Source organism: Lichenostomus cassidix, chromosome Z, assembly GCF_008360975.1.
Source record: "Lichenostomus cassidix isolate B80296 chromosome Z, HeHo_3.0, whole genome shotgun sequence".
Taxonomy (NCBI): Eukaryota; Metazoa; Chordata; class Aves; order Passeriformes; family Meliphagidae; genus Lichenostomus; species Lichenostomus cassidix.
In genome coordinates, this window is record NC_139511.1 from 73,152,137 (window position 1) to 73,168,188 (window position 16,052).

The 16,052-nt window shown below is 48.9% G+C and overlaps 1 protein-coding gene across 2 annotated transcripts in view; it reads right to left on the bottom strand.

Annotated features, from left to right (window-relative positions):
* The window catches only part of ZBTB7C (zinc finger and BTB domain containing 7C), a 133,569-nt gene that overhangs the window by 13,653 nt on the left and 103,864 nt on the right, over positions 1-16,052 (bottom strand). The window lies entirely within an intron of this gene.

Genomic DNA, 16,052 nt, shown 5'->3' on the forward strand with positions numbered 1-16,052 from the left:
ATCCTTATGGATCTTCAGTTCTGCTACTTCATGCCTGGAAGCTAAGACATGTCACCTTACATGGGAATGTCTTCCTGATTGGCCTGGGAATGGGGAGGCAAGCAAGGATTTGTGTCACAGTGTACCTAAACACTCACTGGAAGACAACGAGGTAGCAAGGACCTGGCCAGACACAGATCACTGTCTGCTATTTCTTCCCATGACCTGAGCTTCCTCTATTCCCAATCCTGCTTGGACTTGTCAGCATGGTATCAAAATGCCCTGTGCATCTGGCAGACATCTTCCCCTGCTAGAACAGCTCTAGCTTCAAAGGAAAACTCGGAAGCAAAAAGCCCACACCCAAGAGGAAAACCTGATTATTTTTTGGCCTTTTTTTTTTTTTTTTGCCTTTTTTTTTTGCCATTTTTTAATGTGTAAGATGTTTCCTCTTTCACATGGCTCCAGCAGCCCTTCCACATGAGAAATCCCAGGAAAGGAAAGCGATTTCCTCCAGCAGGCGACGAATACATTAATCCCCTCACAGACAGAATACATCAAACAGACAGAATAACTTTGAATACACTAACCCTTGGAAACCCCCAGGACACAGAGCATGTGTTCATGCAGTGTCACCTCTACCAGCCCCGGCCCTACTGCAGGTAGACACTCGGTTCACAGCCGAGGGACAGAGCAGTTAATCTCCAGGAGAACTCAGGGCACATGAAAGTAAAACTGCAGCCCCACTCCATCCCTTTCGCAAGGCTGACACCATCAGGCAGCTTCCCAATCTCACCCTCTGCAGCTCTGTCAGGTTCCCAGTTCCACCCCACACCACCTCTGCATCTCTCCCTGAATCCATTGCCATGTCCTGCTCAATTCCTGGCTGTGCTGATTCCAAACCTCCTCCTAAACCACCAGTGGGGACCAGGTTTCCTTCAGCTGCCTCAGGACTGGAAAGAGCCTGGTCTGACGGAGGCTGTCCATGAAAACCTGTGCTTCCCCTTGGCCAGCAAGACAGCAACCCTTGGGGAAGCCTGGGGGGCCTGTAGAGGGGATCAGACTCTGCAGGAAACGTTCCCGTGGGAAAAGGAAAGCTGTCTCCCTTTTCCTCCCTCCCCAGGGAGACCTTGCAGGTTTCTCCCCCACACCTATCCAGCACTGCCAAAAACGGGCGTGTGGGAGCCACAGAGTGAAGGTCTCGGGAGGATGGTGCAGCCTAGAGGGAGGTGATGACCACAGGGCTGCTGGGAGCAGCAGGGATGGGGGACAGCTGCCCCTGGTCACCGGAGGCTCACAGGAGGCTCTCCAGCCACCTCCCCATGCCCAGAGCTGGGGAGAGGAGCCAGGAATCACACTCAGCTCCAGCCACTGGTATTTTCAGCGGAGGGAGGGTGCTCCAGCCCCGCATCCCGCGGTGTGCCCATTACCTCCACGCTAATTACGTCTGTTGTCTGAAACAAATTGATTCATTACAGTGTGCTGTGCTTAACCATGTTAACCAGCAACGCTCCTCTGCAATCCCAACCAGCTCCGTATCAAATCCTCCTTGAAAATCACCGATAAATGACAGTAAATCCAATACCTTCTCCAAGTGGAGTGTAGGATAATAAATAACCCCTGAGCCAGGGAGGAAAAGACAGCTTCCTTTCTAGGGCTTTGTATCCCGAATAATAAGCATGAGCAATTAAATTTCTATTGCTGTTTTTATCATCCACTCGTTTATTTTTGTTTGGAAGGAGCCTGAGTGTTAAAGGAGCTCCTTGCATGAAGGAACGTGTCCTCCTATTTTGATCTTTCACTGCCAGATCACCCTAAGTGCCAAAAATCAGAACAGCAGAATATTAGACTACTCAGAGAAATTTTTTTATAGAGGGTTTTTTCTGGACACTAAGCCTCATTCTCCCTAATTAGTGGATTATTCACTTGACAGCAAGAAAAATTAGAATTGGGAGATTGGGGTGTGATTATATATATAGTTACATATCATTTATATGTATAAAATATATTAAAAATTATAGTTGTTTTTTTGTGGTAATTAGCCATTTTTTCTTTCTTATCCCTCCCTGGCCCTCCTGAGATGTGGTTCTGTTAACTGCAGCGTTTAGGCAAGCTGATAACTTTACAGGATGCTGGCAAAATTGAAGGTGATTCATGTCATTTAAACTGGGGGTGAGGGGGGAGAGGGAGAGAAACAGCCCATTCATTTGCATACATTTGCATTTTTTAAACTCGCAGGGTGGTTTGACAGCTCTGGAGCTCAGCGAGCTTGAGAAATGACCTTATGGTTCCCATGCCCCCGGGGAGGTTGATGGCCAGAGGCTGGAAGTGTGCTGAGGCTGACGTTTTCCTTCCTTCTCCTCCCTCCTCTCCCTCCCCCTGCGCTCCCCCCTTCCCCTCCCCAAGCCAAGGGTGGGGTCCTCAATAATAACAGGCTTAAAAATAGCATCTGATGGTGACAAATGTCACCAGTGCATGCACACACATACACACACACATGCAAATGCTGAGCAGACGACATGGAGTTAAACAGAAAAATCCCTTTTTTTGTAATAGAAAATTACAGCATTGTTAAAATAAACTGGAGGGAGATGGTGGAAAGGGTGGAGGGACACCTAAAATAAACGTATTCTGCAAATGACGTTGTGAAACATTGCATTTATGGTCATGCTTAAAACTCATTCATTACTTTTTTTGCCAAGAAAAGCCCTACTTATAAAAAAATGATGATGGGATACTGGACCACTTCCCCCCACGTTCTGCCAACAGATTTAGACACCTGAAGCTGCAACAGGAAGAAAAGAGGGGTTGAGGGAGCTAAGCTTTGTCCCTTTTTCAGATTAAAAACCCCAGATACAAGCCAGGGACTACAGTAATATCATAAGCCATCTGAAATGTGCACTCTCTGGGTGACTCAAAGCTCATCCAGGCACTCTGCTGCTCAAAAACCCCTTCTATTTTAATATTTTAAATAATATATTTTTTCTCCAACCTCCTTCAGCACAATACTGAAGGATCTCAGCATCTCCAAATCAGCAACGTGAAACTGAAATATCAAAGAGAGAGGTGAAATGCTGGTTTTAGCACCATGGTAAGTAAAAACCAGAAGCACACTCAATAGATTATAAAGATATATGCGTAGAAAATAGATAAAGCAAACTTGTATTGCCTGTATTCATTCGTAGGGGTGGCAATGGTGTCGCCTTCCCATCCACTGCATCCATGGGGACAGTGCTTCCCAGCCTGAGTCTTGGCTGGGAGATGGCAAATTCAGCTTTTAATTGTATGTTGGCATGTAACATAATTGCTGTAACATGCAGCGTTTCAATATTTTAATACTCTAATATTTTAATATATTAATACTCCAGTACATTAATATTTTATTATTTGTGTATTTTAGATATTTATAATTTTGCATTAATATTGTATACATTCATATTTTATGCGTTTTTATTTTATATTTTGATGTTTGTATCGAGATTTTCTGAGCATCTCCCTTTAAAATGTGCATTGCTTGGCCTTCTCTTTGCTACAATTTTCCCTCAGGAAAGTGCTGGCTCCTGACTGGGTTTCTTTTTGGTGTGCCTACAGCCCCTGTCTGTGGAAGTTCTCCCCCAAAGACATGGGGGTGCCCCGGGGCAAGCAGGGCATGCAAAGCAGCTGCCCCCCCAAGCCAGGCTCATTCTGCATTCAGCACAGCAGAGGAAGGAGCCTGAGGCTCTGGCTGATCTCTGCCTGCTCCTGGTGTCAAAATGTCATTTTTCCAGGCAAAACAAGGTGTCTCCAGTTCTTCCCTTCACCCAGCCCGTGCTGGAGAGGGATTCAGGGTGCAAGGCCAGGAGCAAAGCTTGGGGTTGAACATCCCTGATCACTTCTCCCCCACCCCTGCCAGCTGCTGCTCCCCCTCCCAAGCATCCCAAGGTCCCTGCTGACATAAAAAAGGATCCCAGCTTTACCCCTGAAGCATGAGACCACCCAGCAAAGCATCCCAGAGGTATCAGAACCAGGCTTTGGGGTACTGGGCATGCCAGGCCACCCCAAGCTGCTGACCCTGTCAGGAGAGGGAGTCAGAGAACCACAGAATGAATCTCAGAATGGTTTGGGCTGGAAGGAAGCTTCAAGCTCATCTCCTTCCACCCCCTGCCATGGGCAGGGACACCTTCCACTATCCCAGGTTGCTCCAAGCCCTGTCCAACCTGGCCTTGGACACTGCCAGGGGTGGGAGAGTCAGTAGGAGATCTCAACACCTTTCCTCACCCTGATTTATTTTCTACCACCACCTCCCCGGCCCGGGGCACTCAGCACCCTGAGGCTCAGATGCTTTGGCTCTGCTGCTTTGCTACCTGCACCTCTTTCCCAATCCCTGCTCCAGGCTGCAGGAGTGGAGGCAGCAGCCAGGGTGGGCTGGCTGCTCTCCTCTGCATCCACCCATGGTCCTGTCTGTGCAGACCTGCCTGCTACATCCATCAGCTCATAAATATATCTCGGTTATTTTTTCCCCCAGTTTTATTTGTGCCTCTTCATAATGAGGCAATTAAGATGTGCATGTGAGATCACTGTAATCTGTCAAAATATTGCAGCTACTTTCAATGGGATTCGCTGGCCAGTGATTGATTACTCCTGCTCCTGTTACTTGGTGGAAAAACACTGGCACAGGTTTCCCAGAGAAGCTGTGGCTGCCCCTGGATCCCTGGCAGTGTCCAAGGCCAGGCTGGACAGGGCTTGGAGCGATGCGGGAGAGTGGAAGGTGTTCCTGCCCAAGGCAGAGGGCTTGGACAAGATGGTTTCTTCAAACCCAAACCAGTCTAGGACTCTGTTTTGGCAGCACATGGATGCTGAAGCTCTGTTCCTGCATCCACCAACTGCTCCACGACCTTGAGCAAGTTCCTTGTGCAAATGTTCCTGAGCAAAGCCACCCACATTGACACTCCACTCGAGCCAGCCATCATCACTGCCTTGGCCAAGCACTTCACTCGAATTTGGAAGACAAAGAAGGAACTGGGATCCCTAAATGCCTATTTGAAGGCAGGCAGAGGGGTGGGATTATTTGTTCATTAAAAAAAAAAAAAAAAAGGAAGGCATAAAACCTAAAAAAGGCAAATATTCCCTTAATATTTATTCCTTAACATAGGGGCACACCTCCCCTCTGAACATCTTGTCTCCAGAAGAACATGTTATTAAACCACCCACCCCAGCAGCAAGCGTTTCTGCCCTCCAGCAGGAAGGTGGGGCAGAGAGCTCCCTGCCTTTCAATCACTTCCCAGGGATACCTGAAATGATGAGGAAAACGTGGCGACACCAACTGCTGCCTCCCTCACAAGGAAATCCCCGGGGTTCTGCAGGACACCATGCACTCTGCAGACCCAAAGGTAGTTCTGTGGGAAGGAATCACCTCACAGCAACAGCACCAGGGTTTTACTGCTGGGCTGGACACCTGCCCCACCCTCCAGTAACTGGGACCAGTCTGGGAGACATGGGGTTGAGCAAAATCACTCACAGATTTTGCTCGGATCTGGGCAGAGCAGAAAAGGGCAGAGGTTTCCAAAGTGATGCTCTGGCAAGGAAGGATGCACAGAAGGTAGCATTCTCCTTGGAAGCATGGGGAGGAAGCCCCATGGGTGGCTGCAGAGGTGGCATCACCCCACACATCTCCTGGCAAGGGAGCAGGTCTGTACATGGAATGGGTCAGCACAGCTTAAAGGCCTGCTCTGTGAGATGCCCAGAGCCACAGCCAGGGCCTCCGAAATGCAGACACAGATGGAGACCTCCCACTGATGGGGAGGAGAGGGGCGGCCAAGGAGCCCAGCCCTCCACAGGATGCATGAAATAGAAGAGCCCAGAAGTCGAGCATGGCTTGATCACATAATTAAAGTGGTTAGGCTTCAGGGAGTGAGATCACAGGGGTGACCTTCACCCTGGTATTTCTTCATCACTTACTGGACTTCTCAGTATTCATACTAATCTCTGAACAAAATCCTTGGGCATACAAGGATTCATCCTTACCAACATCTGGCTGGCAAACTGAGCCCATATGAACTATTTACATTTGCACATACTAAATAAAACTGACCTTTTTCTCATCTTGAACTATTTGTTTCCTATAAGCAGGCCACAAAAAAGGCATATGCACTGAAGTCCTATCAGAGAATCCAGAATAAAAGGTGCTCTAAAACCACTCCACAGTTTCCAACAATCCCAACAAAAACCCCTTCTCTTCCCTGTTTCCAAAATCCACGCAGGAGTTTAGCCAGGCAAGCAGATCTCAGGCACATCAGTGCTGGAGATCTGCTGGATATCTCTGGTACAACATCACTTGGCAAGCACCAGGACTATTTGCTCAGGAAGGTACAGGTGGTGACAGGTGCCACTCATTCGCTCACCAGGGCATGGAGGCCGAAGCATCTCCTGTGCCCTTTGTGAATCCATCCCAGGAAATTTTTAAAGACTTCTTTCACATCACAGCAAATATACATCAGTCAACAAATCCATCCCTGCAGGTTAACTCCAGCTACCCAGAGCCTACATGAAGCACTCTGTACTTCATCAACTTCATTTACATACAGATACGATCTGGCAAAATTGCAAACTGCAAGCAAATCATCCCTCAGCGAGCTGAGCAGTTGGGTGCTACTGGCTGTGATGGGAATTTGCTGCTGCTCCATGACCACCAAAACCTAACCCTGGTCCATTTAACGCCATATTTTCTGGCCTCAGTTCCTCTCTGGGGAGGGACTTGTGGCTCAAGTTGAGATCTTCAGTGGCACGTGATGATGAACAGGTTAAGGTCATGGCAAGGGGTTGGAACTACCTGATCTTTAAGGTCTCTTCCAATCCAAACCATTCTGTGATTCTATGATCACATCACCAGGACTAAGTCCCATGCCCCTCCCATTTCCTTGGAACCAGTTCTCAGCCCCCAGATAAATGCCAACAGGAGCCTTGGCAGGGCCAGAATAGAGTTCAGTGCCTCCTATAATTGAAGGGCCACGTTTTCACTTTGGTTTCCTTTTCCTGGCTTCCTTAAATTGCCCAGCACACTTCCCATTTTCAGAATTTATAAAAAGCTCCAAAATCAGGAGCTCCAGGTCACTTCTGGGTGGCAGCATGATGAAGTCTGCATGCTACATGACAAATGCCATCTGATGTGCTGAGCAGGTCTTGGCAAAGGGGGATCCTGGTGATAAATGGTCAAATAAACATAAACAATTAGTGGAGCTACATCAAAGGCACCGCCTGGCTCCAGATGGTGTTTTGAGGGCTTCATCCACACACAGAGCAGGGGCAAATTAATTAACCACTGCGTCCAGGCAGGTACAAGAGAGGAGACCTCATAGGGTGGTCATGTCTGACTGCAGTCTTTTCTAGCAGCCTTGTGCCCCTCATTCAAGCATTTCCTTGGAGGTCTGGAGCTTGAAGAGATGGTGCTCTGGGCATCAGCTCCCTGCTGCTCCTCTCTGCTGTGGCTTCAGAAGATGCTGTAAAGCTGAAGATGCTCAATATCCAGTTTTTTTTCTTGAAACCCTTAGTGAACCCTGTCTACACAGCTCTGTGTAGCCTTGATGCTCTCCTGGCCATGCTCAATACGCTGTTCCTGGTACAAGCAATGATCCTGGGTGAGTATCTCCCCCCCAAATATCTACATGCACACATTTGAAACATGTGTGGGAGGGGGGAATATGTTAAGTGAAACAGGAGAGTTTCCAGGCATCCTCTGCAACCACCCCACTCTCATGGAAACTCATTCACACTTCAAGTGACGCGCTCCCCCTCCCACGCCACCAAAACGAGGGAAAAAAGAGAGCAAGAGGAAAAGCCCCACCAGAGATATGCTCATGCCAGGGTCTGGCTGAACGTCAGGTGGCTGGTCACACCAGCAGCTCTGGCATGAGATAGATGAGGGTCCATGAGAGATGTGACATTTCTGGTGGCATTTCTGCCCATGTGTCTGTAGCCACTCTCCTCCAACACCTTCCCCTTATGCCCAGACCCTGCTATAGAGAGTCAAGTAGGTTATATATATATATATATATATATGTGATACATCCTCATGGACACACATTACAATCCAATGAGCACATCAGTGGTAGGTACCTCCTTCCAGCATGGCCTTAAAAATAGCCCAAAAAGCCATTTCCTTCAATTCTGAACTCTCCTGGGAGAACAGGCCAGTCCCTTTACTCTCTCTCGTCCTGTTCTTCTTCAGGCCCAGAAAAAGGAAAAGAAATTAAAAAAAGGCTCCTATTGAATGGCCTGCACACACTGGGTGGGTTTGCTTCCTGACAAAAAAAAAAAAAAAAGAAAAGAAAAAAACAACCAACCAACCACGGCGGAAAAATGTGCCCAGCTTAACCATGGAAAACTGGTTTGGCTGGCGTCCCTCCGGAGTGGACAGGATTGCGAGGGACTTGGACACGGATCCGGGTGAGGCTGTCACCAGCCTGCATGAAAACACGGCTCCAAAATAAAATACATTTTTTGAGGGCTCCAAAAAGGCAGAGCGCAAAGGATGGGGATCCAGCTTCCCCTTCTCTTCTCCCTCCTCGCCCCCAGAGAGAAAGCCACTGACAGGAGGACTTTGGGAATAAAAATAAAAGGGTCAGAGCGCTCGCACATTAAATCAGAAGCAGATGTGTGCCTGCTCGCCAGCCTGAGTCACCGCGGGAGGGTGGGGAAGGGGGGTTATCGCTATTTTGGTGCTGGGTGTGGGGTACAGAAAACAATGTGAGGAGAAGGCGGTGCAGTGTTTGAGCAGGCTTAATATCGGCTTGGGAGCAGGTACAGGCAGGCTCCAGCAGCGGTGGGGTGGGAAGCTCAGCTCGGCGGTGGCATTGGCAGCAGCTGCGCCCCATCCCCTGCCCAGGCAGGACTGCTCTTCCAGACCCTGCCCAGGCTCCCTGGCAGCATCACTAGGCATCCCCAGGGGCACACATCCCGATTTGGGGGGGTTCTTGCAGGTCTCTGTTTCTGTCTCCCTGTATCATCCCTCCAGGAGGAGCACCCAGCCATCACCATGCGTTGGCCAAGACGCAGCCAGGCCTGAGCCATCTGCAAACTCACACCAAAGCAGAGGCAGGAGCCTTGTCCTATCTGGAGGACAACCTCATGAGGACATGAGGACAACCTCAGCAGCTCACCACGTCTCTAAAGCCCTGCTTGCCTTGGGCCAAGCTCCATAACACAAGCTCCTCTCCTTTCGGCTCCCGCTGTGCCCTGCACTGCTGACACCGTGTTGCTGTTCATTAGACTCATAATCCCACAGGTATTTAGGAGAGAGGTACCTCAGATTGGTCTATTTAACTCTAGCATAACTCAAAATATTCTATTCCTGCTCGACTCTCATGAGAGCCCTTGCAGCCTCATTGGTTTGTAATTGCCATTTCAGTCCTGGAAATCTAAACACACCAGTTCCCATGCTATGGCCGGGCCAGAAGAGCTCCCACACAGACACGAGGTGGCTTTTGGAGAGATGTATTCATGAGAGATGCCTCTGCAGAGCATCTGGTTCTGCAATGGCAATCCAGCCTGCAAAGACACGGCCCCTCCAGCACCACCACCCCATTATTTTAACCATGGGCAGAAAGATAGTCCTGGGTTTGTATGGTGCTGTCACAGTCAAACCCAATGCAGGATGAAAATTCCAGACCCTGGTTCAGAGAAGAGACCAAAGAGATATTACCCATGAGTGCCTCCTTTGAGTCACCTACAGCCCCTGCCCCATCATAGAGGGGAGTTGGGCACAGTGGGTGAATATTGCATCTTCCCATCCTTTGCTGCCCTGAAGAGGAGCTTCATGGATGCTCCATCCATGGAAACAAGAGGTGATGGCTTTAAACTAAAAGTGTGGAGATTCAGACTAATTAGGAGGAGGAAATTCTTTACTATGAGGGTGGTAAAACACTGGCACAGGTTGCACAGAAAAGCTGGGGCTGCCCCATCCCTGAAGTGTTCCAGGTCAGGTTGGACAGGGCTTGGAGCAACATGGGACAGTGAAATGTGTCCCCTGCCCCCATGGCAGCAGCCTGGAACCCGATGACTTTCAAAAGTCACTTCCAACCCAAGCCATCTGATGATTCTGTGGTCCTGTGACCATTTTTTTCTGCAAGCCAACATTGTCCTGACCATGCTGAAGCCCCACTGAGATGCATCACATCTCTAACTCTTGTGCTGGGCATTTCTAGTGGAAATGCTGCCAGGTTTCAGCACAGGATTGTCAGGGAAGGGGGATAAGACTTTCATCCAGACTTTTTATATGTAAACCAACCATCTAATGAGCTCTCTGAAGACCATAGGTAATATATGGGCATAACCTTATAGCGTGGCCCAAGCACCAAATATCCAGAGGCAACTCCCTGTCTTCCAGGGATGATTTAATCCAGCTCTCAAGGTTACAGAGCAATTTAACTGAAGATCTGGGGTCAGATTCAGATTTCATTTGTATCTCAGCTCCTTCTGTGTGTGCAAAGTCCCCTGTTTCTCTGCCAGCCTGGTTGCAAGCTAAACAGCAGCCGAGTGCTCAGATCCTGCAGAGCCTCACCCGACTGAGCAATCCGTGCGATCTGGCGGGGCCCACCCATGCCCAGCTTGGTAAATATAGTCAAAGCTGGTCGAGGACCAACAGAAAAAAAACATTTGAACTCTCCCTGGAAGAAGGAAAAGAAAAATATCCACTGCTTAGATGTTTCGCTCAAACGCGTGGAAAAGAATAATATTGAAAATCAATGGGATTAATTTTTTTCAGCCGATGCTTCTGCAAGCAAGGAAGGGGTCTGCGGGATCAGGTCCCTCAGCAGGCAAGTCCTACGTCCCAGCTGACTCTTTGCACATGCCAGCTCACAGTCTGATCTGATTTAAACCAGCTGAGTTGTAAATGAGGCTTATAATGGAATTGGCAAATGACCCTTCAATGCAGCATCGCAAGCCGACAGCACTCAAAAATAACCAGGGGTCGAGTCAGGACTCAGCTCTCGGCCAAGGGTGAGTGCAGGATCTGGGGGCCATCATGCCACAGGCTATAAAACACCCCAAGCAAGCCGCAGGAACCCCCAGACTCTTCCTTCTTTAGAGGGGTGACCCTTCCAAAACAAACAAAAAAAAGGGAAAAGGAGGAGAAAATGCAGCCCTGACATGCAGAGAGACAGTCTCGCCTGTTTGTGTTGGCCTATCCTGAACTCCAGGCAGTTTCCAACTGGAACCCAGAAATGCTGATGGTGTTTGGAGTCTGTCTTCATCCCTCCCATGACGTGAAGAGGCATTCAGGATGATGGGCTAGGATGTTGGTATTTTTTTTTCCCCTAACAACTATATTTACTGTTACATTTGGAACTCCCCATGCTGTCATTACAATGTCAGATGAAATTACATGTGTGATAACCATAACATCGACACATGCACAAGTTCACAGAAGCTTTACAAGGAAACAGCTTTAAGGGAAGAGGGAAGCTGCTCAAATGCTTCAACTCAAAGGGGATGTCCAAAGGAGTCTTGGAATTACAGGGCACTGCCTACAGCTTCAACTTGGCCTTGCTGAGACTGAATTACACTGTATTTGGGCTTTGCTGGGTAAAATGTATTCTTATTTATCCTGGTGTAATTCTGGATTGACTCCAGTGATTTAACTGATGCTGTTCTGGAGCCTCTAAGAAGATCACAAATCCTAGAATGGTGTGGGTTGGAAAGGAACTTAAAGCCCATCCTGTTCCAAGGCCCTGCCATGAGCAGGAACACCTTCCACCAGACCAGGTTGCTCCTAGCCCCATCCAGCCTGGCCTGGAACATTTCCAGGGATGGGATATGGAAGTGCAGAACAAAGACAGCTACACCACTGCAAAAGCATGTTTAATCAAGGTGGCTAATCCCCTTTCACAGATACACCCCCTATGCAACACTTCAAAACTGAGGACAGCTGATTCCTTCTGATCCAAGGTGTGCCAGAACCATAAGAAAGGAACCCCAGCTTCCCATCCACTACCAGGCCAGAGGTAACTGCTCAAAAAAGCTCAGCCTTTGAGATGTGAAGAAAATCCCAATTTCTGCTCAGAAAAAGCAGAAATCAGGTTCTGTCCAACTGCTATGGGCAGCTGGGTGAAGAGAACTTGGCTGGTGTTCCTGGAGTATGGTTCCAGCAGCAAACTCCAGAAGAGAGGCATATTTTCCATTGGCACAGCTGGATGTAGAAGGCAACATCTGTACAGCTCTGATTGCCTCTCCTTAGGGGGAAATGGCCCAAGTCTAACAAGGCTGGTCCAGTTAAAGTGCTACAGCTTCCAGAGAAACCTAGAGGTTGTTACAGATCAACCTTGCAGTGCATTGTGACACATTGAGACAGACTGAGAGAGCTGGGGATGTTCAGCCTAAAGAAGAGAAGCTTCAGGGAGACCTTAAAGACCTTTCCAGTGCCTAAAGGAGTTCCAGGAGAGCTGCAGAGGGACTGGGGACAAGGCATGGAGGGACAGGGAATGGCTTCCCAGTGCCAGAGGGCAGGGAGAGATGGGATATTGGAAAGGAATCCTTTCCCATGAGGGTGGTGAGGCTCTGGCACAGGTTTCCCAGAGCAGCTGTGGCTGCCCCTGGATCCCTGGCAGTGTCCAAGGCCAGGCTGGATGAGGACTGGGGCAGCCTGAGATAGTGGAAGGTGTCCCTGCCCATGGCAGGGGTTGGAATCAGATCATCTTTAAGGACATTTCCAACCCAAACTGGTCAGTAATATCCTTACCTATGAATGTTTTAGCTCTCAGCTCCTATCCAGAGTGTGTCTTACGGAGCAGCTGCTTTGCTCTTGCTCACTTACACCAAAAAAGAAAAGGGGAAAAAAAGAAGAAAAAAGAAAAAAGAAAAGAAACTAAGCAAACATCTAACATAACAGCAACCCCAAGGATCTGTGGGCTGGAAAAGGGCACTGCACGTGCATGGGGAGCACATGGCTGCCTCTTCATACTCTTTCCAGGGTGCAGGTTTGATTCACCTCCTGAGCAAAGGACTGGAGGATGCTCTGGGTGTGTGTTTGTGGTTGAGCAATGTTCTGAAGAGCACCAGCATACATGTGGAATCCCTCACGCTATCCTAGGACCTACTTTTTGTCCTGGGTGGGAAAACATCAGTGTTTCACCCCATTTTTCCCCCGTCGCACCGTCTGTGCTTTGCATCTCCTTCCACAGCACAAATATGACAGCCTCTGGTTAAATACAAAATATAAATGAAAAATTACTCCCTAGGAGAAGGAAAATTCATCAGGTAAGGGGCTACACTTGGAAGCATCTACCTCTCCATTCACCCACCTTGCCTCCCATTTCTGGATCTCTCTAACCCCCATTATGCTGTTTCACACATCCACCACATGAACAGAACACCCCTTGCAGCACAGTAATTTCTTCCCCCTGTTTGTCCATGAAGACATACAACAAAAAGGGGTGTGGATACAATCCTTTGTGTTTTGCAAAGTTTTAAACACACACACACATATATATATGTGTATTTGTTCCCTCAATCCTTCCCAGGGATGGGCAGGAGCCCAGCAGCTTGCTCACACCACACTTCAAAGCCACACACCAGCTCTGGATGAAACACCAGCATCGCAGCACGCCGGGGACTTTCCTTTTCCAAGCCGGCACTTCAAAATATTTATAAAGGCACTTAAGCCCGTTTTGACCACTGCCTGTGTTTGCAAACCCTGCCCTGGGATTCATGTCAGGTCGCGGGGAGTTCCGCTCGCATTGTTGGCATACCTGAGGAGAGGCAGAGGGACTCTCAGAACAAAGCCCCGAGTTATGGCAGAGCTGTGCCCTCCGCCGGGCGCAATTATGGTTAGAGAAAACCCTTGTTTATAGCAGGATCTTTCCAGTCGGGGAAAAAGAGATTTAATTACAAGGTAATGGTGCTGTGGGCGTGTGTGCAACGCAGCGCAGATGTGGCTAAGAGCTGGGCTGCTCCCCCTGCCCAGGTGGTTGCTGGTGGGTCCAAATTTTGTGGAGGGTGGAAAAGGGAGATTTGGAGTCTTCCTCAGTGGTTGTTGAAGGTTGAGCATTGAATCAGGGGAGGCAAAGCATGGAGAACTTAAAAAATAATCCAGGAGAGAGCCTGGTTAGGAGTAACAGGAACAGGATTAAGGGGAGGTGGACAGGCAAATTACCCACAACTTTTTTTTTCCCTTTTCCCTAAGTTATGCCCTTGGACACAAGCTCCTTCAGATAGGTCATGAGACTTACAAAATGGTTGGGATGGAAGGGACCTTTAAAGCTCATCCAGTGCCACCCCTTGCCATGGGCAGGGACACCTTCCACCATCCCAGATTGCTCCAAGCCCCATTCAGCCTGGCCTGGGACACTGTCAGGGATCCAGGGGCAGCCTGGGATCTCTGGGCTACCTGTGCCAGGGTCTTGCCACCCTCCTAACCAAGAATTTCTTCCCAATGTCCAATCTAATCCTGCCCCTGGAAGTTTTAAGCATTCTCCCGTGTACTATCACTATCTGCCCACGTAAAAAGTTGCCTTCCATCTCTTTTTAAATTCTCCCTGTAAGCACTGAAAGGCTGTGGTCTGAGATGGGTTTGGTTTCAGCTCCCTCTTCCAAATGGTACTGCAAAATCAGAGCCCAATCTGAGCTGCACAGATTTTACACACAGAGATGCACTACAGGACATTTTAAGCCCAAGTGCTGAATCCTTATAAAAAAACCACCTTTAGATGAAAAGGTACAATTCTGTTGGACATCCAGAGCCCCTCAATGCTGTGTTAACCAAGGTACATGCTCATCAAGTGTGTGCATCAGAGAATATTTTTGTAGCCCTGTCTTTTCTTCCACTAATTTTAAGGAACAGAGTGTGGTTTCCTCTCCTGTGTTTCTCATATTTTGCTTAAAAATAAAATTTGAACCTATATCAAACCAAACCAAGCTTCTTGCCCAAGGTGGTGAAAAAAAAATAAAGCAAAGCCTCTTCTATCATGAAGCCTTCAGGAAAAGGGAATATAAATCCTCCTGCGGCTGTATTCCCCCCGCAGCATTCAAAAAAGCCCCCAAAAGCCAGGGCAAAATTTGCAGTGGGTCCTTCCTACCATTGCACACGACTTCTGGGAAACACATAAAGCATCTACCAGAGCACAGTCTGATTTATACTTGGAGCAGGGCACTTTTAATGGCAGCAGGAGTGCGGGTGTAAATCTCCAGGCACGGAAAAAGCAGACACACAGCCCCAGCCCTCTGGATCCACTCTGCTCTGAATGCCACTGAATAAAAATGAGGCTTTATGGTAAAAAAGAGGTACATGTCCTTCTGCTGGATAGGAGAGACTTCTAAGGGTGCAGTGCTATAAATAATCATTCAAGCCAGTTTGCACGTGTCTCCTGTAAGCCATGATGAGACACTGAGCAGGCATTGGGAATACCACAAAAATTATCAGGAGGATGGAGCAACTCTGCTCTGGAGCCAGGCTGAGAGAGCTGGGGGTGTTCAGCTGGACAAGAGAAGCTCCAGGGAGAGCTCAGAGCTCCTGCCAGGGCCTAAAGGGGCTCCAGGAGAGCTGCAGAGGGACTGGGGACAAGGCATAGAGGGACAGGACACAGGGAATGGCTTCCCAGTGCCAGAGGGCAGGGAGAGATGGGATATTGGGAAGGAATTCCTGGCTGTGAGGGTGGTGAGGCCCTGGCACAGGGTGCCCAAAGAAGCTGTGGCTGCCTCTGGATCCCTGGCAGTGTCCAAGGGCAGGCTGGACAGGGCTTGGAGCCCTCTGGGATAGTGGAAGGTGTCCCTGCCCATGGCATGGGGTTGGACTATTTGGCCTTTAAAGGCCTTTTCCAACCCAAACCATTGCGTGATTCCATGGAGTCCCACTGGGTTGAACTAGAAATGGGGCCTGTGGTGCCTTCCCATCCATCAGTGCTTCCCAAAGCTGTAAGTCAGCCCTGTCCACATGCCCAACCAGACACAGGTTGTGTCAGATGTCCTCCTGGATGTTCCCATCCCCCTTACACCCCACCCTACACGCAGACATTCACCCCAAAGCTACCTCCTCTCCCTGCCCTTTGCACAGAGGGTGCATGGGGACAGCTCCTGTATGAAAGGGCACAATGCCACACCCACTCCTC